The sequence below is a fragment of the Anabrus simplex genome, chromosome 6 (assembly GCF_040414725.1).
Source record: "Anabrus simplex isolate iqAnaSimp1 chromosome 6, ASM4041472v1, whole genome shotgun sequence".
NCBI classification, from domain to species: domain Eukaryota; kingdom Metazoa; phylum Arthropoda; class Insecta; order Orthoptera; family Tettigoniidae; genus Anabrus; species Anabrus simplex.
In genome coordinates, this window is record NC_090270.1 from 331,138,343 (window position 1) to 331,164,443 (window position 26,101).

A 26,101-nucleotide genomic window follows, 5' to 3' on the forward strand; every position below is an offset into this window, starting at 1 on the left:
CAGTGTTCAGAAAATGTGATCGCGCTCAAGCAACATGAACTGGAAATAGTTAACGTAGGACAGTGTTTATCAGTTATAAATATCAGTGAAGTAAATTAATTGCACTGTGAGAGAGTAATATAAATTGCACCGCAATAAGTACGTAAATAACAGACTGTGTGACGAACAGTACTTTAAGGGAATAATAGCCTGTACTTTGCAATATCGAACCGCTATCATGAACACTTCAAGAGTGCCGTATGAAACGGGCGTATCGCGTCGGACGACATAAATCGCGACGGGCGTAAAATTTGACACCTCGTCGTACGTGTCCAGGTCCATTGTGCGGTAATTGGACGAAGATTAAAATAGTGTAAATATTAAATTTTTGGGTCTAGGATATTAATTTGTTGTATAAAAGTTAAAGTGTTCAGTGTTAACGTTGTCAATGGTGAAGTTTTGTGATAATTAAGGTATTAGTGTAATATGGTAATGTGCCAGGAATTCTTTTGTGGAACTACGCCATCAAGAATGGAGGAGTAAAATGCAGAGAGGGGCCGAAAGGAGCCTCTCATCTGCAAAGCTGTAATGGAATACCGAGAAACTAAGATGAGTACTAAACTGTAAATAACATTTGGGAAATGTTATCATGATGGGAAAAATGGGAATAATTTGAGTAGACTTGGTTACCTTCTGTAACAAGATGAGTCGCTTAACGACCCCATCCTAAATTTGTAGCACGGACAGTAGTAAATAATAACAATGTAAATAATCGGGTCTTTTTATGTATTCAGTTTGTTGGAGATGTAAATTTTGTAGATATAGGGTAGTACGTTAAGTCATGCATGCATTCATATTTTCTTTGTATTCAAGAATAATTTTCTTTACATTTGATTTTGGTTATGATAGTTAAATAGACCCGATATGTGTTTTTCTGTTTGTCATTTTAACGAGCTATGTAATGACATTGAAGGAAAGTCCAGCTTCGTCATACCAGTTGTGTTTTGTTGTTGATTAGTACGTTCACAGTTTCAAAGTGAAGTTGTTAAAATTTGTGAGAAGCGATAATAATAATAATATTCCAAGTAAATCGTATCTGGATTGATTAGTGCCAGAATAAATCGAAATTGTAAAAGGGGTTATGTGTTAAACATATTATACGTGGACTACCGTGTAACAGGCGGAATTTTTTTTAAAATTAATAATAATAATCAATAAAAATAAAACTACTTTTTTTGAAGAAGAATTTACTTTTTTTATATATTTGGATATAATAATAATTCATGTGATATTGGAATATTTAGTGATCCGTGCGTAAATAATAAATTTAAGTGATCAGGTGTTGAGTTTATCAGGAATCATTTAATGACGGGACGTCGTTTTTAATTCGGAATTAAAGAGTGTGATAATTTAACATGATAAATTAATAATATTGAAATGTAGATCGGTGCTAATAATCCGTACATGTTAATGAACGTGTGGTTTAAATTACGGTCCAATATATTTTTACGTATAAATGTCGTGTCTTAAAGTTGCAATTCATTAGCCGGAACTCGTAGGACTAATATTACGAAACCATGATTGTCAAATTTTGGTAAATATAATTTCAAGATGTTACGATTATTTGTGGAGAACGAACTAAGGCGTAGATCAAAATGAGATAGAAAATGTTAAAAAATCTGCAGTCAGATAATAAAAGGTCGTACGATGTCAGAAGTGGAATAAGTAAGTCAGTTGATAATTTGTGAGAAATAAATGAATCAAGGAATATTGAGATAGAAAGGGATATAAATTCCGTACGAGAGACACTTAGGATGGAAATGAGTGTAAAATGTACGGGCAGTGTCACAGAGAAATACTGAGTTACGCAGCGGGTAGAATTCGAACCCGTGACAGCATGTACGAAATAAATAGACTGCACCGCTATTCGTTGAGATACTACGGATCTAAGGATAATGAGAGTTCAGAGTCCACATAAATGATCATATATTGTAATCATTGTAATGACGAGTGATGACAATCATGATGTCGTGATAATAATAAAAATAAATATTGCAGATAAAGGATTGGACCGCCTTAATTAAATGAGCGTTGATAAAGATGTTAAACGGGAATCAAAATGATAATATGCAACCGATAATAATAATAATAATAATAATAATAATAATAATAATAATAATAATAATAATAATAATAATAATGTAAGGACGATGTTAAATCATCGCGGTCAGATTAATAATAATTTTCATAAGAATAACAGTAATAACCATTTGTGTTTGCATCCCGCATAATGTGACGATATTAATCAAACGTGACAGTGCCAGGAACCGTTGAGTAATAATAATAATAATAATAATAATAATAATAATAATAATAATAATAATAATAAGAGTAATAATTTCAAGAATGATAATTTCATGAATATTCTGACGATAGTGGATTAAATTAATTGTTGACAACATCCCTCTACTCTTATGTTTCAATAACAAGAATGATAAATATTATAGTCATTTGTTACCTCGCTATCGTACGGTTTCCGCACGGTATTTTCCACCGCTTCTCGTTATCTCATCTGTGGCAGTAGTCTACTGAGGCTACTTTGTACCATTTCAGATCATGTGTAAATAAAATATAAATGCTAATTCAGTGGTATGGCATCAGCTGGACATCGTAAGATAGGAACTGTCCGTGTAATCCATTTTTCGTAATTCACGAGAAACATTACCCAGTCCGAGTACCGGTCTCGGAAAATGTATATAGCCGGGGTACATCATCTTAGTTAAATCGAGAAGCCGACCGTAACATGGGTTATGCTCGGGCTCCCGATAAAAGGAAGCTATATCCTTGGACAACGGTTCGATTCAAATGGAATCGACCCGTAAGTTATACTCCACTTGTAATTTCTTTCAGAAGCAACCCAGCAACATATTGATACCACTTGCGGTATAGCAAGTGATTTATTTATGTAACATGTGTGGGAATTTAAATATCGTTGCCAAATGTATCAAAGTTTCGTACGTCGGATGGCGTAATAAACTGCTCCTTCTGGCAATTATTTCAAAGGAAACCATTATCATAATCTTTTTATTGTAGTTAGATGGTACCCTTTTTAAAGTTAACAGTCACTTCCTAGTCCTATCATGGAGTCCTTAAATTCAAGTTTAAAATCGAGCCTTCCCCATTTTTAATTTTAAATTGCTCCGTTCATTCCCATATTCATTTATGCCGCTATATTCATATTTGATGACTTAAATAATGAACCGACACCCCTGAGATAAATGCTAGTCTGGGACTCGGGAGGTGGACGGGTGCAAAATGACTTGCCCAACGTGGGGCTTTAAGAACGGCAGAGAGGGCCTAACAGATGATAAAGGGAAGAACTACGAGTCATGTTGGTTGACATCAGTAAAATGATGACCAATTGTAGGACATGTTACAGTTGGGCCAGAAGCAAAAACAGATAGACCAAAGTGAGACTTTACTGTGTGCCCACTGGGAAGCTTGATTGCATTCTATAGAGGCCAATATCATTGCTAATCAATTGTAAATTTTTTATATTTTTTTCAATTTTATATTTTTAACTTTTGATTTTTATTAATTGATGACCGCATCACGGTCAAGTGCGTGTTCACTTGTAACGTAATATCATGCTAGAGTAAGGTTAGTTTCGAACGGGGCTAGATTTGACTAGTTTATTAATATAATCCATTGCTAATCTCTTCAAGTTAGGCAATGATTCAAAATTCAATAAGCTCGAAGATTTGATGTTTCTCTTTTTCCCATATGAAATTTAATATTATTTTGGTAATTCAGGACTCCATTTAAATGTCATTGGACATGAGATGAATATTATAAACAGTTATGTAGGAAGGCTTGAAATGGTAAATATATTACTGAGCACCAGTTCAAGTTATTATTTAAAAAGAGGTTGAGATGGTATAAATTAAAATTAACGTATTTCAGGGCAGGAGATTTCCAACTTCATCGTTGTTTTTAATTTGTTGTTGTTGTTGTTGTTGTTGTTATATTGGAGCGGTTTATTGTGAAATCTTAGGCGCAAGCTAGCAGTCAAGTTAAATGACATGCAAATGTAAACAAGTTTTAGAGTCAAAATTTTTTTTGTTCAATGAAAGTTAGTGTAGGGGTATAACATCATAGGATAGGGCCTAGACCCAATAGCGTATTCCTTCGTGTGCAGCAAGGTGAGAGGCCGATCGGCCCTTTTGCTTTCTCAAGAAAAGTTATAATGTCTGACGACGGTGGGGAGCGACCTCAGGACATAGTGGTAGATGGACAGGGAGAAGTGAAAGCTATCACATTAGAGGTATTAATGCAAGATTTTGCTTTGAATAATGTTTCGATGGAACGTCGGCTAAAGCAAATGTGGGCCGATAGTGTTTCTGAAATTATTCAACACATGCAGGCCGATAGGGTCTCAATAGGAAATAAAATTGAAACTAGAAAACCCGAAGACATTCCGATCGTAAGTGATAGTAATAAAATACAGTTAGCGGAGCAACCATGTGAACTGCGCACCGCATGTGATAACGAAATACAGGCGGAGAACATTTCAGTGGCCGAACCCAGGTCAGACGGGAATCCCGAGAAGCCGGAAGAGATTACGAAGGATACGGGGATAGTCAAAATTACGGTAGATCAACCAGGATCAGCACAAGACTTCCACCTCCAAGAGCAAAAACTCGAGAACTGTGAAAACCAGGAAATCCGTGAAGAGGACAGTACACCGCAACCCGAGACGATGGAACAGAAAGTGGAAAACAGAGATGGGTCACCTATAGTGCCAAACGCAATCCCGAAGTCAGTGATCCATGAGATAGAAAGGTCGGATGATGAAACTCCTAGGTTCGAAGCCCGAGGATATGTTAACCCGACAGGCTTCAGCCGGGAGGCAAACAATATCATTGAGGACAAAATTTCGGCAATACAGGCGGAGACATTGCTGCAGACTATGCATCACTATAACCGGAGATACCCCAGGCATAGAATACAACAAACCAATAAGTTCGGGAAGAAGACGGAAGAGAGGGCGACATGTGATAGGAGTCAGAGGTCAACTACTGAACAAGAGCCCAGAAAAATTTTCGATCCAGGACGTCAGCCAAGGCGAAGGATTCGACAACGAACGACAAATCGAGGGTAGATGGATGTGACTGAGAGGAGAAGGTGTACCACAAGTTTTGTAAATTGTTCGTGGGCCCTTTCAAGATTATACAAACTTATGACAACAATGCTTACAAAGTTCAGAGCTTGGATGGAAGTTCAGAGAACATCTATAACGCTGAGAATTTAAAGCTTTACCACACGCCAGCAGACCAAAGGGAAGCAGAGGATGAACGGGAGGAAGCAGATAACGAGCCGGAAGAAGATGATGTCGAAGAAGAGGATGAAGAAGAAGACGGAAGGGAAGAAGAAGTCCAAGTAATCCATACACCAATTGAAGCAAGGCCATGTCCGGAGTGTGGAGAGATAGACAGCGACGTATAGGAATTTGTAAATACGATCCATCAAATCGAAAGACAGAACGATGAGTTATGATTCAGGAACCAGATGTTGAGAGATGAAATCAATAGCCGTCGCAGAACAGAGGATCCGATGTCAAATCATGATAGTGATGGTATGAACACATCATAAAGTAAAAAAAATCTCATGATGCTCACTAGATTTTTTTTTACCTGGGCAAGAGGAAGATGAACCCGAGTGACTTAGGCCCAAAGTCAATCATGATTTGATTGATAAAATAATATATGGTACATTTATTGAAATACAGAAGTGTAGTTGAAAATATTTCATCTGTGTAATGTCGAAATACGAGCGAGGAAGGACGACAGACTGGAGCCTGACGGATTAGCTCGACACAACAAACATTTAGCTACTTCACACCAGGGGATCTCATTAGTTGGCGAACAAGGAAATACAAGTTCACAAATAAGTCTTGGTCAGAAAGAGAAGGGGTAGGTGACACAAAGGAAGCTCGCAACATGAGTAATGCGCTGGGATATTTTTGGCAGGACGGAGATTCCCGTGCCGTCATGGAAAACTACAGCGGTTGCGAGGACATTCGCTAGCCTAGGTTCGGGCAGGTGGAGATTTAAATCACGTGACCGCTTGCCGGCCAATCGTTAAAATTGGATGGAAGACCCAGGGATACCATCTTAAGGAATGATGGATGAGATATTCTCGTAACTACAAAAATAATCAGTAATAAATTATTGTGAGTACACGGATCGTTGTAATGAATTTATTAGATGTCACGCATTGAAAAATAATCAATAATTATTGGCAAATTAAATAAATTGAAGGCTGGATTTCTTGGAAACCAGAGAGCTTGAATGTCATTGGCTGGACGAAGACCACGTTGTAAGGGGCGCGTCCAAAGGCGCGAAATGTGAGGAGCTAAATCCACCCGTATCTCCTAAATCTGTGATCGTTAGGAGTTCATATTTAATCCAGCAAATATGCTAGCGGAGTGGATTAATTTGATATAAATTTTAACGTCCAATTCGGAGTGCAAGTACCGATATTAAAAATCCAACCCCTCCCTCAGGGGTATGACGTCAATGAATCCGCGAGGGAAAGCTTCATCCATATATACGAGCGCAAGGGATCCTCGCCGACACACTTGAAATGAATCTCTGGAGCTGAACCATCGGTCGCAGCTAACTTCAAATTCTACGGGCGTACAGTAACTCAACATTTAATGGCGCGAGCATCCGCCAGTGTTCAGAAAATGTGATCGCGCTCAAGCAACATGAACTGGAAATAGTTAACGTAGGACAGTGTTTATTAGTTATAAATATCAGTGAAGTAAATTAATTGCACTGTAAGAGAGTAATATAAATTGCACCGCAATAAGTACGTAAATAACAGACTGTGTGACGAACAGTACTTTAAGGGAATAATAGCCTGTACTTTGCAATATCGAACCGCTATCATGAACACTTCAAGAGTGCCGTATGAAACGGGCGTATCGCATCGGACGACATAAATCGCGACGGGCGTAAAATTTGACACCTCGTCGTACGTGTCCAGGTCCATTGTGCGGTAATTGGACGAAGATTAAAATAGTGTAAATATTAAATTTTTGGGTCTAGGGTATTAATTTGTTGTATAAAAGTTAAAGTGTTCAGTGTTAACGTTGTCAATGGTGAAGTTTTGTGATAATTAAGGTATTAGTGTAATATGGTAATGTGCCAGGAAATCTTTTGTGGAACTACGCCATCAAGAATGGAGGAGTAAAATGCAGAGAGGGGCCGAAAGGAGCCTCTCATCTGCAAAGCTGTAATGGAATACCGAGAAACTAAGATGAGTACTAAACTGTAAATAATATTTGGGAAATGTTATCGTGATGGGAAAAATGGGAATAATTTGATTAGACTTGGTTACCTTCTGTAACAAGATGAGTCGCTTAACGACCCCATCCTAAATTTGTAGCACGGACAGTAGTAAATAATAACAATGTAAATAATCGGGTCTTTTTATGTATTCAGTTTGTTGGAGATGTAAATTTTGTAGATATAGGGTAGTACGTTAAGTCATGCATGCATTCATATTTTCTTTGTATTCAAGAATAATTTTCTTTACATTTGATTTTGGTTATGATAGTTAAATAGACCCGATATGTGTTTTTCTGTTTGTCATTTTAACGAGCTATGTAATGACATTGAAGGAAAGTCCAGCTTCGTCATACCAGTTGTGTTTTGTTGTTGATTAGTACGTTCACAGTTTCAAAGTGAAGTTGTTAAAATTTGTGAGAAGCGATAATAATAATAATAATATTCCAAGTAAATCGTATCTGGATTGATTAGTGCCAGAATAAATCGAAATTGTAAAAGGGGTTATGTGTTAAACATATTATACGTGGACTACCGTGTAACAGGCGGAAATTAATTTTTTAAAATTAATAATAATAATCAATAAAAATAAAACTACTTTTTTGAAGAAGAATTTACTTTTTTTATATATTTGGATATAATAATAATTCATGTGATATTGGAATATTTAGTGATCTGTGCGTAAATAATAAATTTAAGTGATCAGGTGTTGAGTTTATCAGGAATCATTTAATGACGGGATGTCGTTTTTAATTCGGAATTAAAGAGTGTGATAATTTAACTTGATAAATTAATAATATTGAAATGTAGATCGGTGCTAATAATCCGTACATGTTAATGAACGTGTGGTTTAAATTACGGTCCAATATATTTTTACGTATAAATGTCGTGTCTTAAAGTTGCAATTCATTAGCCGGAACTCGTAGGACTAATATTACGAAACCATGATTGTCAAATTTTGGTAAATATAATTTCAAGATGTTACGATTATTTGTGGAGAACGAACTAAGGCGTAGATCAAAATGAGATAGAAAATGTTAAAGAATCTTCAGTCAGATAATAAAAGGTCGTACGATGTCAGAAGTGGAATAAATAAGCCAGTTGATAATTCTGTGAGATATAAATGAATCAAGGAATATTGAGATAGAAAGGGATATAAATTCCGTACGAGAGACACTTAGGATGGAAATGAGTGTAAAATGTACGGGCAGTGTCACAGAGAAATACTGAGTTACGCAGCGGGTAGAATTCGAACCCGTGACAGCATGTACGAAATAAATAGACTGCACCGCTATTCGTTGAGATACTACGGATCTAAGGATAATGAGAGTTCAGAGTCCACATAAATGATCATATATTGTAATCATTGTAATGACGAGTGATGACAATCATGATGTCGTGATAATAATAAAAATAAATATTGCAGATAAAGGATTGGACCGCCTTAATTAAATGAGCGTTGATAAAGATGTTAAACGGGAATCAAAATGATAATATGCAACCGATAATAATAATAATAATAATGTAAGGACGATGTTAAATCATCGCGGTCAGATTAATAATAATTGTCATAAGAATAACAGTAATAACCATTTGTGTTTGCATCCCGCATAATGTGACGATATTAATCAAACGTGACAGTGCCAGGAACCGTTGAGTAATAATAATAATAATAATAATAATAAAAAAAATAATAATAATAATAATAATAATAAGAAGAAGAATAAGAATAATAATTTCAAGAATGATAATTTCATGAATATTCTGACGATAGTGGATTAAATTAATTGTTGACAACATCCCTCTACTCTTATGTTTCAATAATAAGAATGATAAATATTATAGTCATTTGTTACCTCGCTATCGTACGGTTTCCGCACGGTATTTCCCACCGCTTCTCGTTATCTCATCTGTGGCAGTAGTCTACTGAGGCTACTTTGTACCATTTCAGATCATGTGTAAATAAAATATAAATGCTAATTCAGAGGTATGGCATCAGCTGGACATCGTAAGATAGGAACTGTCCGTGTAATTCATTTTTCGTAATTCACGAGAAACATTACCCAGTCCGAGTACCGGTCTCGGAAAATGTATATAGCCGGGGTACATCATCTTAGTTAAATCGAGAAGCCGACCGTAACATGGGTTATCCTCGGGCTCCCGATAAAAGGAAGCTATATCCTTGGACAACGGTTCGATTCAAATGGAATCGACCCGTAAGTTATACTCCACTTGTAATTTCTTTCAGAAGCAACCCAGCAACATATTGATACCACTTGCGGTATAGCAAGTGATTTATTTATGTAACATGTGTGGGAATTTAAATATCGTTGCCAAATGTATCAAAGTTTCGTACGTCGGATGGCGTAATAAACTGCTCCTTCTGGCAATTATTTCAAAGGAAACCATTATCATAATCTTTTTATTGTAGTTAGATGGTACCCTTTTTAAAGTTAACAGTCACTTCCTAGTCCTATCATGGAGTCCTTAAATTCAAGTTTACAATCGAGCCTTCCCCATTTTTAATTTTAAATTGCTCCGTTCATTCCCGTGTTCATTTATGCCGCTATATTTATATTTGATGACTTAAATAATGAACCGACACCCCTGAGATAAATGCTAGTCTGGGACTCGGGAGGTGGACGGGTGCAATACAGAGTGGGTCTCGGCCCACAAGTGGCCACGGCTGGTCCGTGGTCCAACAGCTCTGCACTCTGACCGGCCAACCGAGCAGAGGAGGGGTGGCCACGGCCTGCCTCTGCATTCGGGAGACGGGGCAGGACTGGACCTCACGGCTGGTCCCAACCGTCAGTTGTGTCCTAAGAATGGTTTTCCGTGGTTTTCCATTATCCTGCACTAAGGCGAGTGCCGGGACAGTTCCTAGTGTAGACCACGGCCGCTAACCCCCTTACTTTCTCCGAGCATCTCCTTCATCGTAACAAATCTCCCGGCTTGAGAGACGGCGTCACCGTCTAAGAGGCCCGCCTCCCCCTTCAGGGGAGGAAGACAAACATTTTAGTAGTAGTAGCATAGTGTGTGATGGGCATAGCACCCGTGTCTTAATAATAATAATAATAATTATTATTATTATTGTCCGACTCACTGGCTGAATGGTCTGCGTTGAGACCTTCGGTTCAGAGGGTCCCGGGTTCGATTCCCGGCCGGGTCGGGGATTTTAATCGCGTCAGATTAATTCTTCTAGCCCGGGGACTGGATATTTGTGTTTGCCCCACCACTTTCCTCTTCATATTCAGACAACACACTGCACTACCAACTACCACAGAAACACGCAATTGTAATTACATCCCTCCATATAGGGCTGGATCGGCAAGGGCACCCGGCCGTAAAACATGGCCAAATCCACATGTGGGGCACAGTTCGCACCCATGACCCCCAGAGATGTGAAAAGCGGGGTAGATGCTTCTTCTTCTTCTTCTTCTTCTTCTTCTTCTTCTTCTTCTTCTTATTATTATTATTATTATTATTATTATTATTATTATTATTATTATTATTTTCCTAGCGCTTTTCCCGCACCTGTGGGGTAGCGGGTGAGAATTGCGTTGCACGTATGGATTTGGCCGTGTTTTATGGCCAGATGCCCTTCCTGAAGCCAACCCTGTATGGAGGGATATAATCACTATTACGTGTTTCTGTGGTGCTTGGTGTATGTTGGGTATTCAGGCCGAAGGCTGGTTTGATCCTCTTCAACTCCGCCAACAGCTGTCATAAATAGCCTAGGCGTCACTGAAGAGGCGTACTAGGGAAATGAGGAGTGAGGTAGTTTCCCGTTGCTTTCCTCACCGAGCCAGCCGTTGCTATTACATATCAGTCTGCCAAGCCCACAGAAATGAGCCATATTTTCACACCACTCATAACAGGGACTGGCTGCATAAGGAATGGTATTACTAGCATCGCTCATACCTCAGTCACGTTCATATTGTCAAAGCCAAGGATGAGACCGAGACAGGTCAATGAAAGTAACAAATTTGATATAGCCCATACCAGAAGACATAGTGCACTGTAAACACTACATCGCGCTAGCAAAGGCATGTGGTGGTTGGTAGTGTGGTATATTGTCGGAATATGCAGAGGAGAATGTTGGGAGGGACACAAACACCCAGTCCCCGAGCCAGAAGAATTAATCAGAAGCGATTAAAATCCCCGGCCAAGAATCGAACTCGGAACCCTCTAAACCGAAGGCCAGTACGCTGAGCATTCAGCCAACGAGTTGGACTATTATTATTATTATTATTATTATTATTATTATTATTATTATTATTATTATTATTATTATTATTATTATTCATCGTTAGAGCCACTAAGGACCGCGAGATCTCAACTGTTTGTCTTCTTGCGGGTCCACCAGTTTTTCTTCCTTCCTGAGAGTACTTTCTTTCATGCATCAAAATTTACATGCTTCAGTCGAATTGGAGCTACTTCTTTGTGAACCTGTCTAAGTTTGTGTTTCAGTGGTACTCGTAGTCGAATGTCAGTTTCTGACGTTCCATACTTTAAAAAATCTTTATCGATTTCCACCAACCAAGGAGGAATCATCTTGAGACTTCTGAAGTAGCATAACAAACATTTACAGGTTCTTTCAGCTGTCACTCTGAAGAGATGAGCATAATATGTTATCCCTCTTTTCCGGATTACGCTTGATATATTTTATGTTGCTCTGCAGTCTGTAAACACCATCTTTGAGGTTGGTGCCAAGAATTTTCCGGATAATCCTCCTTCCCTAAATTGCAGCTTTTTCAACCATGCTGTGTGCTCGAAGTCTTAAACATTCTCCTGCACATAATTCTTTAAGTCTAATTATAGTCTGATTATGTCCAATTTTTGCATTTCGATTCATGGACTTTTTGTTGTATATGTTATGAATGAAACGGAAGGCTGTTTCAAAGTTGTTGACACGTATTAAGACAGCGAACTTATCAGAATTATTGGATTCAACCCGTTCACTAAGGTACTTGTTTCTTTCCACTTTCAAGATTTTACTGTGGGTAGTCAGAATACGTGATGATGGAAGTCGTAGAAATCAAGTGGGTATAGGAGATTTTGAGGCCAATCTTAACTGCGTATTATTATTATTATTATTATTATTATTATTATTATTATTATTATTATTATTATTATTATTATTATTATTATTAGTATTATTTCATAAAAGGTTGTGTTACATCAATTTATCCAAACGAACTTCTCACGCTTTGCCACTGACTTGAATAACGTAACGAGTGCAGTAATGTTGAAGAGACTGAAGTTGAGGCTCTTGTGTGGGACAATGAATTACAGTTAACTTGTACTGACATTTGTGGCACTCGCTACATTATGGCAGCACAACACCCAGACGCCATTTGTCACCCTTTCGCCCTTCACCCTCTACGACAGCACGCATGCGTCCTCTCTGGCAGTTCACGTTCCTCAATGGGCCGGCTGTAACATGATTCTTTGTGTGTTTGCTGTGGAGCTCTTTTTAAGTCGAACCCAAACATCGATACCACTCAGCTGCAGCCCCTTGAGCGCAGCTAGAGAGGGATTTAGAACACAACTTGACTCTGGCGTCGAAGAGAACAGTCAACTGTATTGTCTTCTCGCGGCTTGTTAGGATCATTCCTTTGTTAGTCTATTGGCTACTGTACACACCTTGCGGGATGAGAACGCCGTTTTCTGTTTGACGAACTTCGGGAAGTATTTGTCAGCGTATTGACTCGTAGAAAACTTATCAATCACTAGTTTTACTGTTAGGGTTGCCAGGTTTTTGAAGTACCAATAAGGGACAGGTCATATCGATACGATATAACGACATTTGCTCGAGAAAACACTGATACAGTACATAATTTACTATACTTATTTCTAACATGGACTCTGTTATAGAGGGTAACAATTTTTTTGTACCTTTGTTTGTTTGTTAAGAATGAAGCCAGACTTTTCAGTGTCGACTTAGTTAAATGTAACAAAAACTTTTCCGCCTGTCTAACACATTGCAATTTCAATATAAAATTATAACACTACACATACCTGTAAAAATACACACTATTATACAGATAATGACATGTTTCGTTCTACAAGAACATCCTCAGACTCTATCAAATCACTTAAAACATGCTCATATATATACAGTATTCTTTATGTTGCGTGAACTTGTCAGTGATAGAGAGTTTAGTGATAATATGAACCAGTATTGACCAAAAAAAATTACAAGTATTAATTTAATGAAAAACTTCTGTACTTATCTAGAAGTTTTTCATTGTATTAATACGGAATTTTTTTTCATATTATCACTAAACTCTCTGTCACTGATAAGCTTACGCAACGCACACAATACTGTACATATAGACGCTTGTTTTAAGTGATTTGATATAATCTGAAGATGTTCTTGTAGAACGAAGCATGCCGTTCCTTGTGTAATAGTGCGTATGTTTACAGGTATGTATATAGAGTGATCTATACTAATATATAAGAGGTAAAGTTTGTTTGTATGTATTGGATAATCTCAGGAACTACTGGACCTATTCTAAAAATTCCTTCACTAATAGAAAGATGCATTTTCCCTGAGTGCTATAAGCTATATTTTATTTTCAAAACAGAGGGGGGGGGGGGGTGATGTGGGGAGATATAAAAATACTAGGCTAATATAGGCGAAATATCGAATTTGTCGTACAAGGACGAGACAATACTCATTTTAAGCCCCTTGACGCAAAGAACAAAACTCGGTAAGCCCTACGGGCCCGACAACCGTATTTTACGGCCCTAAAACCAACCGTTATTGAGATACTGGCACCAAATTACCCCTGCTCTAGGAATCGGATAAGGAAATGAACTGCCGTAACCATGACATTATCAGCTCCAGTATCCTTACAGCAGCGAGATTATGTACAATATATCACAAAAACCTAACATGTTACAGACATAAAATTTGGTATCTCCTTTAAAATAAAAGAACACAAATTTTTGTTTTCAGGAAATGCACTTAAGGGGCGAGGGTTGAAAAGAAGTGAGGAAGGAGTTGAATTCTTTATATGAGGATACATATGTCTCATAAACGGAAGATGTTACAGACGTTAAAATTGGTAGGCTGTACTTGGAATGTATTTCAAAAATAAATGAACGCACTTTTTCTGGAAAATCCACTTAAGGGGGTGAATTATTTTTAAAAAGCGGGTGATATTTTAAAATGAGTATCTTATTCTCTTCTACTGGTTTTCCCACACCTGTGAGGTCGCGGGTGCGAACTGTGTCACACATCTGGATTTGATGCTGTTTTGCGACTGGATGCTCTTCCTGACGCCAACCCTATGTATAGGGATGTAATTACTATTGTGTGTTCCTGTTGTGGTTGGTAATGTGGTGTGTTGAGTGAACATGAAGAGGAGACTGTTGGGACAAACACAAACAACCTGTCCTCGAGCCAGAAGAATTAATCACACGCGATTAAAATATCCGACCCAGCCCGGAATCGAAATCGGAACTCTGTGAACAGAAGGCTTCAACGATGAACTCTCAGCGAAGGATTTGGGCAGTTTTTAAAATTAGTGTATCTACAGTATATCTCATAAACTTAACATGTTACAGGCATGAAAACTGGTATTTATAATTTCCTTTAGAAAGAAACTCCCTCTTTTGACTGTTTCTCACATGTAGAGTTCCATGTCGCATGTTCCAGACTTATCTCTGCCAGTAGCTTGGTCATCTTAGCCCCAAAAGGTAATGCCACAAACGTGGTTTTTCAATGAGGTTCTGGCGTAAATGAAATGCAATTTTTCGGCGTGTTCTTATGCTTTAGGGATTTTCAGATAATGTCTTAGTGCAGTACCGAGGAGCAATTAATTATTATCAACTTACGAAACCTTCGCGAGCGAAGCCGTTGGTAACAACTAGTAATATACTCTATATTGAAATTGCAGTCTGTTTGACAGACTGAAATGTTTTTGTTACACATAGAGGGTAAGAGAAGTAGAGGGAGACCAGGACGACGATGATTGGACTAAGTTTCTAACGATTTAAAGATAAGAGGTATAGAACTAAATGAGGCTACAGCACTAGTTGCAAATAGAGGATTGTGGCGACAATTCGTAAATTCACAGAGGCTTGCAGACTGAACGCTGAAAGGCATAACGGTCCATATATGTACTATAATTACAGCATTAGATTTTCTGATGACATTTCCATAGTAGCAGACTCTGAAAAGAAATTAAATAGAATGTTGAATGTTCTGTGTGATACCCTGAAATATCACAAAATTTAGTTGTGAGCAAAGATGGCAGGGAAATTAATACAAACGTAAGAATAGGACATTTCAAAATAGAACAAGTGCAAAAATTCTGTTACTTAGGAAGCATTATCAGTGAAGACAATGGATGCACCAAGGAAATCAAACGAAGAGTAGGTCTTGCTAAACAGGCCTTTCAAAATAATAGAAGTATTTTAACAAATACCCATATAAGTTTGGAAACAAGAAAGGCTTTGTATAATCCTTTGTCTGGAGTGTACTGCTTCGCGCCTGTGAGAGCGGGACTATTGTAAAAAAAAAAGGAAAAAGATTCATTGGAAGCAACTGAAATGTGGATATGGAGGAAAATGACGAGGACATGCTGGACTGAAAAACAAGACGAATCGAGATATTATAAAGGAAACCAATGAACATGGGAGACTGATAAAGGATACAGGCAGAAGGAAAATAAAACCTGTAGGTCATATACTGAGACACAATGAATTCCTAGTCATTGAAGGATAAATACTGCGAAAGAAAGGAAGAGGAAGACACACTTGATGGGATGTAAAAATTAAAACAAGTGAAGTGAACAGCAGAATTGAGATGAGAATAGTTGCAGCCTTTAGTGTATAATGATGATAATGACATTGTAGACACAAACTTTATTACAGTATTTTGCTGTTTCATTTTCTACATAAAATATTTAAAACAGTATTTTTTTATTTCCCCATCTTTAATAATGCCGAATCTCCCTTAAACAAGTCATCACATTTCTGACAACTATGATCAAAGTTACGCAAGACTTGAATTTCTGACTTTATCAGAGTTGCGGAATATCTATTCACTTCATCATTCCGATTTTTTTTTTAAAACTGAAAAATCTAACTATGCATTCGAAGCAGGTACATTTAGAAAATAATTATGATATTTAGTATAGCATTTTTGGACATCAGCTAAATTAACTTTAGAAAAAGTAACCCATTTTGAATTCGCATCACAATAGTGATCACCAAGGCCAGGATTTTGATTACCTAAATATGTTTGAAAGTGATTTGTAAAATGACAGCAAAAATCCAGTAAAATTATTCGAAAACTTAAAAAATTACTAACTTAAATGAAATTTTACAATAAATTTACTAATCGAGTTGGCACAGCCTGTATTTATGGTATAGACATTATAATAAGCTTTTGGGCTTTCCACGTGTCAAGAAAACAAGGTGAAATTCTTTACGTTTCGCAGAGAACATTTCTCCGCGTCTTGAGAAGCAAATCTCGACTGTTCATGAGGAAGACTTCTCCAATAGCAGGTATCTCTCCTGCAATGTGGACATTTCCAAGAAGCAAGTTTCTTTAGTATCTCATTGACAAAACTATGTGAAGATTCTCAAGTATCCGTATCCATCATCATTTAAATTTGAGATATTATCCAATACCACATGTGTAAATGCTTCAAAATCTTCCAACATGTAAGAAAATGACTCTAAATTTATAATATATTGTAATAAATTCAATAAAATGAACTAAAAATACAAAATGGCAAAAAATGACAAAATATGATCTAATAAATTATCATTTCTACAACGTGAGAACTATGATGAGCAATTCTATAAAAGTTAGCAACGTCTGTTCTGAACCAATTAAAAGATGACATATCATCAAATTCATAGGCCTGCAGAATGCTATCAACATCAATACCGATATATCTAGCTCCAGCATAACATAAATCAATGTTATGGGAAAAAATTATTCATAAAACCTATCAAAACTAAAATCTAGACAAATGTTAGTAGATTGCAAAGAATGAATCCTTTCCGTAAAATCAGAAAGTGTAACATCTTTGAAATGTAAAGCCTCTAGTTTCTTAAAAATATTAACATCACTGTAGTCATGAACATTTTCCAGATAATTTATTTCAGAATTATGATGCAGAATCGTAAGATGAAGTCTGATGAACTGAAATGGAGGATCGGTAAAAACTACTGTAAACAGATAATTTTAATCATGGCAAAAGTGAGTTGATGCTGTATGCTGTTAAAATTGGACATTAATTCAGATCTTTAAATACGGGAAATCACGTATATACGGGACACACTGTTCTCATTCCGTATTCCTCCTCGCATCGTCAGATTACAAGTAATTACAATAGATGATTGGGAGAGGAATCACACAAGGCATTAGACTATCAGAATTACTTGATACGAGAATTGGGAAATATTCAGAGGGAAGCGGCACGATTTATTCTTGGTGATTTTCAACTGAAGAGTAGTGTTATCAGAGTATTGCAAATCTTGGGCTGGGAAAACTTGGGAGTAAGGAGACGAGATGCTCGATTAAGCGGCATGTTCCGAGATGTGAGCGGAGAAATGGCGTGAAATCACATAATATAAAGTTGGAATTCAAGAGGACAAAATGGAGCAAATACTCATTTGTAGAAAGAGGAATAAGTGATTGTAATAATGTATGAAAAAAAGTGGGACAAATTTCTAAAGTCTTTAAACCACGTAAGAAAAGGCTAGGTAAACGACTGACAGGTATTCTACCACTTGGATGACAGCCCTGTAAGCAAATCATTGATGACTGATTAGTTCCAAGATTTTCTTCACATTTCCTATACTTTTTTCAAAAATGCTATTTGTTCTGGGCGTCGACCTAGAAACATCTTTTGCCGCTACTTGCACCATATGTTACGAACCTGCGTGTATTTGGAAATTGCGGAAGTGTAAAGTGTTGAACGTGAGGAAAGGAACGTTAAGGACGGCACAAACACCCAGTCCTCAGGCCAGAGATATTAATCGTTTACAATTAAAAATCCCTGACCCGGCCGGGAATCGAACCCGGGGCCACCGGGTGACAGTTTCCTACACTTAGCACGCACTCACTCATGTAGCTGCCTCTGTGGATCAATGGTAGTATGTCGGTCTCCGGATCAATTAGTCCCTACTGATCTGCATTTAGACCAGTCGCCCAGGTGGCAGATTCCCTATCTGTTGTTTACCTAGTCTGTTCTTAAATAACTGCAAGAAATTGGAAATTTATTGAACATCTCCCTTGGTAAATTATTCCAATCCATAACTCCTCTTCCTATAAACGAATATTTGTCCAAAATTGTACTCTTGAATTCCAAATTTATCTTCATACTGTGAATTTCCTAGTCTTAAAGACACCACTCAAACGTTTTCGCCTTCTGTTGTCATTCCACGTCATCTCTCCACTGACAACTCGAAACATACCACTTAGTCGAGCAGCTCGTCTCCTCCTACCTCTTCCCAGCCCAAACTTTGCAACATTTTTGTAACGCTACTCTTTTGTCAGAAATCACTCAGAACAAATCGAGCTGTTTTCTTTGGATTTTGTCCAGTACTTGAATCAAGGAATTCTGGTGAGGATCTCATACAATCGAACCATACTTTAGTTGAGGTCTTACCAGAGACTTATATGCCCTCTCCTTTAGATCCTGGTTTCAAAACAAATTTTAAGGATAACTTAAAATAAACGTGTAAATATATAGAGTAGTACTTGATACAAGAAGATGTTACATTTAATTAACCACGAGAAATCTAAATAGAATCATAGCGATAATTTACTGGTATGGTTAATTGCAGGCAGTGTGCCTATATCTTGCCCGGAAGCCCCTGGTTCGATTCACGGCGATGTCAGGCATCCTTACCTGGATTTGATTGCTGCTGGAGATCCTCTCAGCCTACGTGATTACACTTGAGGAGATATCTGACGATGAGATGGTGTCCCCGGTCTAGAAAGCCAAGAATAACGGCCGAGAGGATTCGTCGTGCTGACCACACGACACCTCGTTGTCTGCAGGCCTTCGGGCTGAGCAGCGGTCGCTTGAAAGGTGAAGGCCTCTCAGAGCTCTTGCGCCATGGGGGATATTTCGTAAGTATTACAACGAACACGGCCAATAAAATGGGTTAATTTGTTCTGAATAAAGAACCACAGTTTGTTGATGATGGATGAGGAGACTGCTATGGAATACCGTTGAATATTTGCATAACTGAAGAATATGTTATCCATACCACTTCTTATATGGCAGTAAAAGCATAAGACAATACTATGCAGGTATATAAACGTCAGGAGCTATTACGTTCGAGGAATCTTGTCTACCGTCTGTGGTCTAGTAAATATTTTCACTGTTACAGTACTCTGGTAATAAATAACAAACCTCACTGGTGTCTCTTGGGTACTAACAATGAGACTAGCACTCAAAGACGGAAGGAATAGAAATGTTTTTGGCAATAAAAGAATTCCCAGTGAACAATATACAATTTCAGTGATAATGATTTGTGTCACTATCGGTGTTTTTTAAGACTATGAGAAGAAAAGTAAACGGTGAAGATAAATCAGTATCTCTTTGCATTTGATTGTAGCGCCTCAAGAAGTCTTCATATCAAATAATCACGAGATAAAATTACAGCCAATTACTCTCTCTCTTACAATACGAGGTCTCTACCTGGGATTTTTTATTATTATCTATAATTGTATATGATGTACTCAGAGCATAGAATTATAAACCCATTTGATATGTCAGATAAATAACGGTTAATGACCTATCAACTGAAGATGATGCTGACCACTTGTATTGAGGAGGAAGATACCAACCGGTAAGGGGCAGCTTTCATCTGATTAGGGAACAAATAAAACTGTTGGATTTAAAATAACTGGTAGCTTACAGAAAATTCCCTTGAGGTCACAAGTATGAGAAATGAATATGAGATTTATAAGGGTTGCCCAAATGAAACGGAGTCCGTATTCGAAGAAATAGAACGTTGCGCACACGTCAGTGGATGGCTACGAATGTCAGGAAAATGTCTGGTATCGTCGCGAAGAGTTGGTGTGCTGTTTTTAACTGCGTAAGTAAAATGATTGGTAGGATGTATTTACCGTAGTGTGAAGGATGTGTCGCTCTTCGATAGCCCTCATCAGTGATCTGCATTTAGGGCTGTGCCCAGGTGGCAGATTCCCTATCAATCTTTACCTAACTTTTCCTTAAACATTTTCAAAGATCTTGCAAGTTCATCTAACATTTCCCTCGATAAATTATCCCAATGCCTCACTCCTCTTTCTACCTATAAACGAATATTTGCCCCAATTTATCCTCTTGAATTCCAACTTTATCTTCATAATATGACCTTTCCTACATTGAAAGGCTTCAGTCAAGCTTATTCGTCTACTAATATCTTTCCACGCCATTTATTCACTGACAGCTAGAAACATACCACATAGTCGAGCATCTCGTCTCCTTACTCCGAAGTCTTCCCAGCTCAATGTTTGCAACATTTTCATAACACTACACCTTTATCAGAAATCACCCAGAACAAATCGAGCTGCTTTCCTTTGGATCTTTTCCAGTTCTTGTATCAAGTAGTCCTGGTGAAGGTCCCATACATTGGAACCGTACTCTAGTTGGGGTCTTAGCACAGACTTATACGCCCTCTCCTTTACATCCTTACTGCAACCCCTAAATACTCTCATAACAATGTGAAGAGATATGCAAAATTTCTGAACTACTTCGTTAATATGATTACACCAATGGAGATCTTTCCTTATATTAACACCTGGGTACTATAAAACTGAAAGGACTTTTCCTCTTGTTGCAGCTTACAAATTGACTTTCCATCCCATTTACCATCATTCCATTATTCCCCGTCCATCTCATAACATTGCTTAAGTCCCTGTGTAGTCGTTCACAATACTGCAACTCACTTACTACTCTATCCGCAAATAGCCATATCTCTGATTGTAGTCCTTTACTCATATCATCTACATATTTTCGTTAGTAGTCTCCTATGCTAGAACCTAACAATATTCTTGGATAGTTCAATATCTATGCAGTCCATTTGTCCTGCTGAATCTAAAATATCTGCTATTTCTCGCTGGAATCCTGCAAGTTGAGCCGCGCTGGCATAAACTTTCCTAAACTCAAACAGTGTCCTATTAAAACCAGTTAGTAGTTTCGCAAACGTGTCTAACATAATAAGAAAGAATTCTTTCCCAGAGTTCAAGCTGACTGGTCTGCAGTTGTCGCTATGTTTATCACCGTTTCTTTTGTACGCTGGGGCTACTATTAGCAACTATCTGTTCATTTGGTATAGCTCCTTCATGCAAACAGAGTAATCAAAGTAGTACTTCAGACAGTGGGTTCGATTCCCACCGTTGGCAAACCTGAGGATGGTTTTCCGTAGTTTCCTGTTTTGACACAAGGTAAATACTGGGTCAGTATCTTAATTAAGTCCACGGGCGCTACCTTCGTAATCTTAGCCCTTTCTGTCGCGGAAAACGTTAGATGTGTTCGTGCTACGTTAAATAAGTAGAAAAATAACAACAACGCTTCAGACGTGCTGTTATAATCCAACAAATCATCTTTAATATATCCCCAGGAAACTTATCAATTCCAGCTGCCTTTTTTCTCTCAAATTGATACATCGGTCTGTAAATACGAGGCGTGTTTTTTAAAGTAAGGGCCGTTTTGTTGTAGAAACTAGTAGCTCACGCGTCGTGTGCCGGCATGCCTCGGGAACAACAGTGCTCAATTGCAGCTCTGTTGCTAACCTGTACAGTTCTGTTCTGTGCTTGCTCAAATGTTCAAGATTATCGACTCGCTCGCCCCGTGCCAAACTTTGAGAAAACTACAAAGAACGATACAAAACAAAAGACGCGGCATTCTGACAAAGGGAATTGTCCTTCTCCACGACAATGCAAGGCCTCACACTGCAGCTCAGACCTTGCGCCGAGCGATTACCATCTGTTCCGCAACCTCAAATATCACCTCAGCGGCAACCACTACGATGATGACGACGAAGTTAAAACGGCGGTGAACTCTTGGCTATCAGAGCAGGCGGCAAATTTCTATGAAGAGGGTATTCAAAATTTAGTTGTAAGGTATGATGATTGTTTAAACAAACTTGGCGACTATGTTAAAAACAGAGTAAAGCATGTAGAATTTGCAAATAAATGTGGTGTTTCAAAATTGTATTTCGTTGTGTAGCTATTTTCAAACGGTCCTTACTTAAAAAAACACGCCTCGTATATCAGCAGTGATAAATTTCAATACTTCGCTGGTGTTAGTCACCTCTTCACGCTAGACGTTATCCTAGAGTCCAGCTAAACATACTGATGATTAAATAATTCTGCCTTCTGTAAATCCTCACATTTACACTCCACCTGGTCACTTTATTATTCTTGGAATGTCCCTCCTGGAACCTGTTCCTCTCTTGAAATACCTGTGCATACCATTCCACTTTTAAATACATTCATATTACTGCCAATAATGTTATCTCCAGCGGACGTTTTTGCTAAATACAATATAGTAGCAGGTTCCTTCAGTCTCTCCTTACCTCCACGCCCATTCCTGTCTTTCTTTCTAACCTACACCTCATTTTTAAACTCTTTATTTCCGTGTCATAATCAGAGGGGTACGCAAAAATTAATTTCGTGGGGGGGGGATATTAAATATTAAAATTTGAGTACTTGTATAAAATAATGCTGCGTGTATATTTTGAAATTATAAACACTAAATTAAAACTTTCAAAATAACACAAGTATTTAATTAAGACACATTTGTATTTACGCTGATGTTTACAATAGCAGGCGTCTCCTGCATTTTTTGGTCAGCTCATGCATTTTTCTATGGTCATATGTTCTTCTTTGTGTACATAAAAAGAGCTAATCCATTAAATATTTCCTGTATAATCATATGCAATAATTTTTTAAATAATTTAGGAATTAAAAAAGAGCGTTCTGGTGTGCCTGTGGTTACTTGTAACACAGCAAACAGTTTCAGTACGCGATGTATTGCTGGGAAAATATCAGTGTTGCAAAATATTAAGTGCAGAAATTAAGTTCATTGGTTCAGGATGATTGCTTCTGAAAGAAAAAACTTCTTTTCCACATTTAGTGTTCACTGGAAAATACTATTTTACCCACCGGGCCATTGAATCATAATGACATCAACAGCAATATGTATTTTTTTTTTACAAGTTACTTTACGTCACACCGATAAAGATAGGTCTTATGTCGACTATGGGATAGGAAAGGCCTAGGAATGGGAAAGAAGCGGCCGTGGCCTTAATTAAGGCACAGCCCCAGCATTTGCCTCGTGTGAAAATGGGAAACCAGGAAAACCATCTTCAGGGGCGCCGACACTGGGGTTCGAACCGACTATTACCCGAATACTGGATACTGGCCGCACGAAAGCGACTGCAGCTATCAGGCTCAGTATTTATTTCATCATACTATTCTTTCAAAATTGGACAATGGATTGAGGGAGAATTATTTCCATGTCTCTGTGTGAAGTTGCGAACTCGTCACACCACAAATATTTTACCTGTTTATGTCATCCATTGTTCACAAACTCCAGTCCTGTTGCTCATTCAACTTCCGGCTTAACTGTATCCTTTCTCCACAGGTCCACACTTCCTCTCACTTAACTCTTTGGCGGTAAAGGTAAGGGTAAAACCCATTCACTTTGAATCGAAGGACCGGGTAGAGATCATACCCTTTTCATCTTTGGCTGATGATGAAGGGGGTTACCTGCGAACTGCGATGTCTTAACAATTGCAGAATACAACACAGACTGAAGATTAAATGCCGAGCCAAGCTCACTGTAATATTTATTAATGACAGCATCAACATATTATTGGCAAATACGTAGTTCAAATTAAAAGCAAAGGAATGAGACACCTACAACCTTCATTTACATGGTTACCATAATTAGACACACAAGTTCTAAACTTAAGAATTTCGGCGATTTATCTCCCAGTCCTCCCCTCTAGGTACGCTCTTTGTTATAATGTGTTGAAGTCCTTACAATACCTAAACGTACCAGTTCATACCTATTTCCTCACTCACTCCTCAACAATTTCTTTAAACTCACCCCATAGGCTCTTTACATAGACCTACCAGTTTGCTTTTTATGACTTTGTTCTTCAAATCCACAATTACTACACTTAGTGTCGCTTCACATTATATTATTTCGGTACTGATATAATTGGTAACACAAAAATTGTTGTTCGTAATGAAATAATCGTTTTTCAGCGTTTCTGGTAGGAACGATTTTGGTTATCGATGTTGCATTTTTTTCTGCTGTTCATTTCGACTGGCACAAAAGTGAATGACCAAACACAACATAACTGGAATTAGGATTTTTAGGCAGTAATAGGGTAGAATGCAAACTAACTGAAGCCAGCAACAAGTCTACACACTGCCAGCACAACGGTTATGGTATGAGCTTTGCATAAATACTAGGGGTACGGTCCATCGGAACCCCTTGAATTTGTTACTCTCGCTACAGTGCGGGAGAACGGGTCAGACGATGTTCCCTAACAACTAAATTAGGCTAGTTTGTATTCTAATCTATTAGAGACTAAAACTTCGATGTCTAAACATAACACAACACATTCCTGAAGTGTAGCGCTGAAACGGCTGCCTATTTTGTGAACTGCCGCATCGGCAGGGATGTAAAAGTGAATTCCATACCAGCGAGTTCGTTCCACAAAAGGGTAGAACCGATGCAAGAATAGTGTGACAACAAAATCACAATTCCGTTGATTTTCTTACTGATTGTAAAATTAAATCGTCCTGCGATATTTCTTTCTTCTCTGCGTTAAACCAGAGCTCAACGTTTCTTCGGCGACAAAATGTATGTTAACAAAAAGTAAAAATTATATTGATATAATTTATAAATGGCTTCTCAGGCAAAAAGAAACGCTCGCGGACCGATTATGGCCCGTTGGCTGCCAGTCAGAAACCTCTGGACTATGTCCTGTTTTAAGTTCTGGAATGCCTTACGATCAGTGACAAGTATGGGTCTTAAGTATGTATTTCCCATCTACTGACTCCATCCTCATTTCGTGATGAAGCAGAGCTTGGATCCGAGAGTTCGTGTCACTGTGCCTCGTCAATCAATCAATCAATCAATCAATCAATCAATCAATCAATCAATCAATCAATCAATCAATCAATCAATCAATCAATCAATCAATCAATCAATCAATCAATCAATCAATCAATCAATCAATCAATCAATCAATCACCACTGATCTGGAATTAGAGTAGTCGCCCAGGTGGCAAATTCCCTAAGTGTTGTTTATCTTGTCTTTTCTTGAATCATTTCAAAGAATTCGGAAATTTACTGAACATCTCCCTTGATAAATTATTCCAATCCCAAAAATCCTCTTGCCATAAACGAATATTTGTTTGAATGTGTCCACTTGAATTCCAACTTTATCTTCGTGTTCTATTCTTTCCTACTTTTAAAAAAACCGTTACAAATTATTTGTCTCCCATGTCATTCCAAGCCACTTCTCAAATGCCAGCTCGGAACATACCGCTTAGTCGACCAGCTCGTCTCCTTTCCCCTAGTCTTCCCATCCCAAAATTTGAAATAATTTGGTGTCGGAAATCACCCAAAAAATCTAGCTGCTTTTCTTTGGGATTTTTCTAGTTCTCCAATCAAGTAATTCTGATGAAAGTCCCATACACTGGAAGCATACTCTAATTGTGGTTTTACCAGGGACTTACAATGTCCTGACCTTTACGTCCT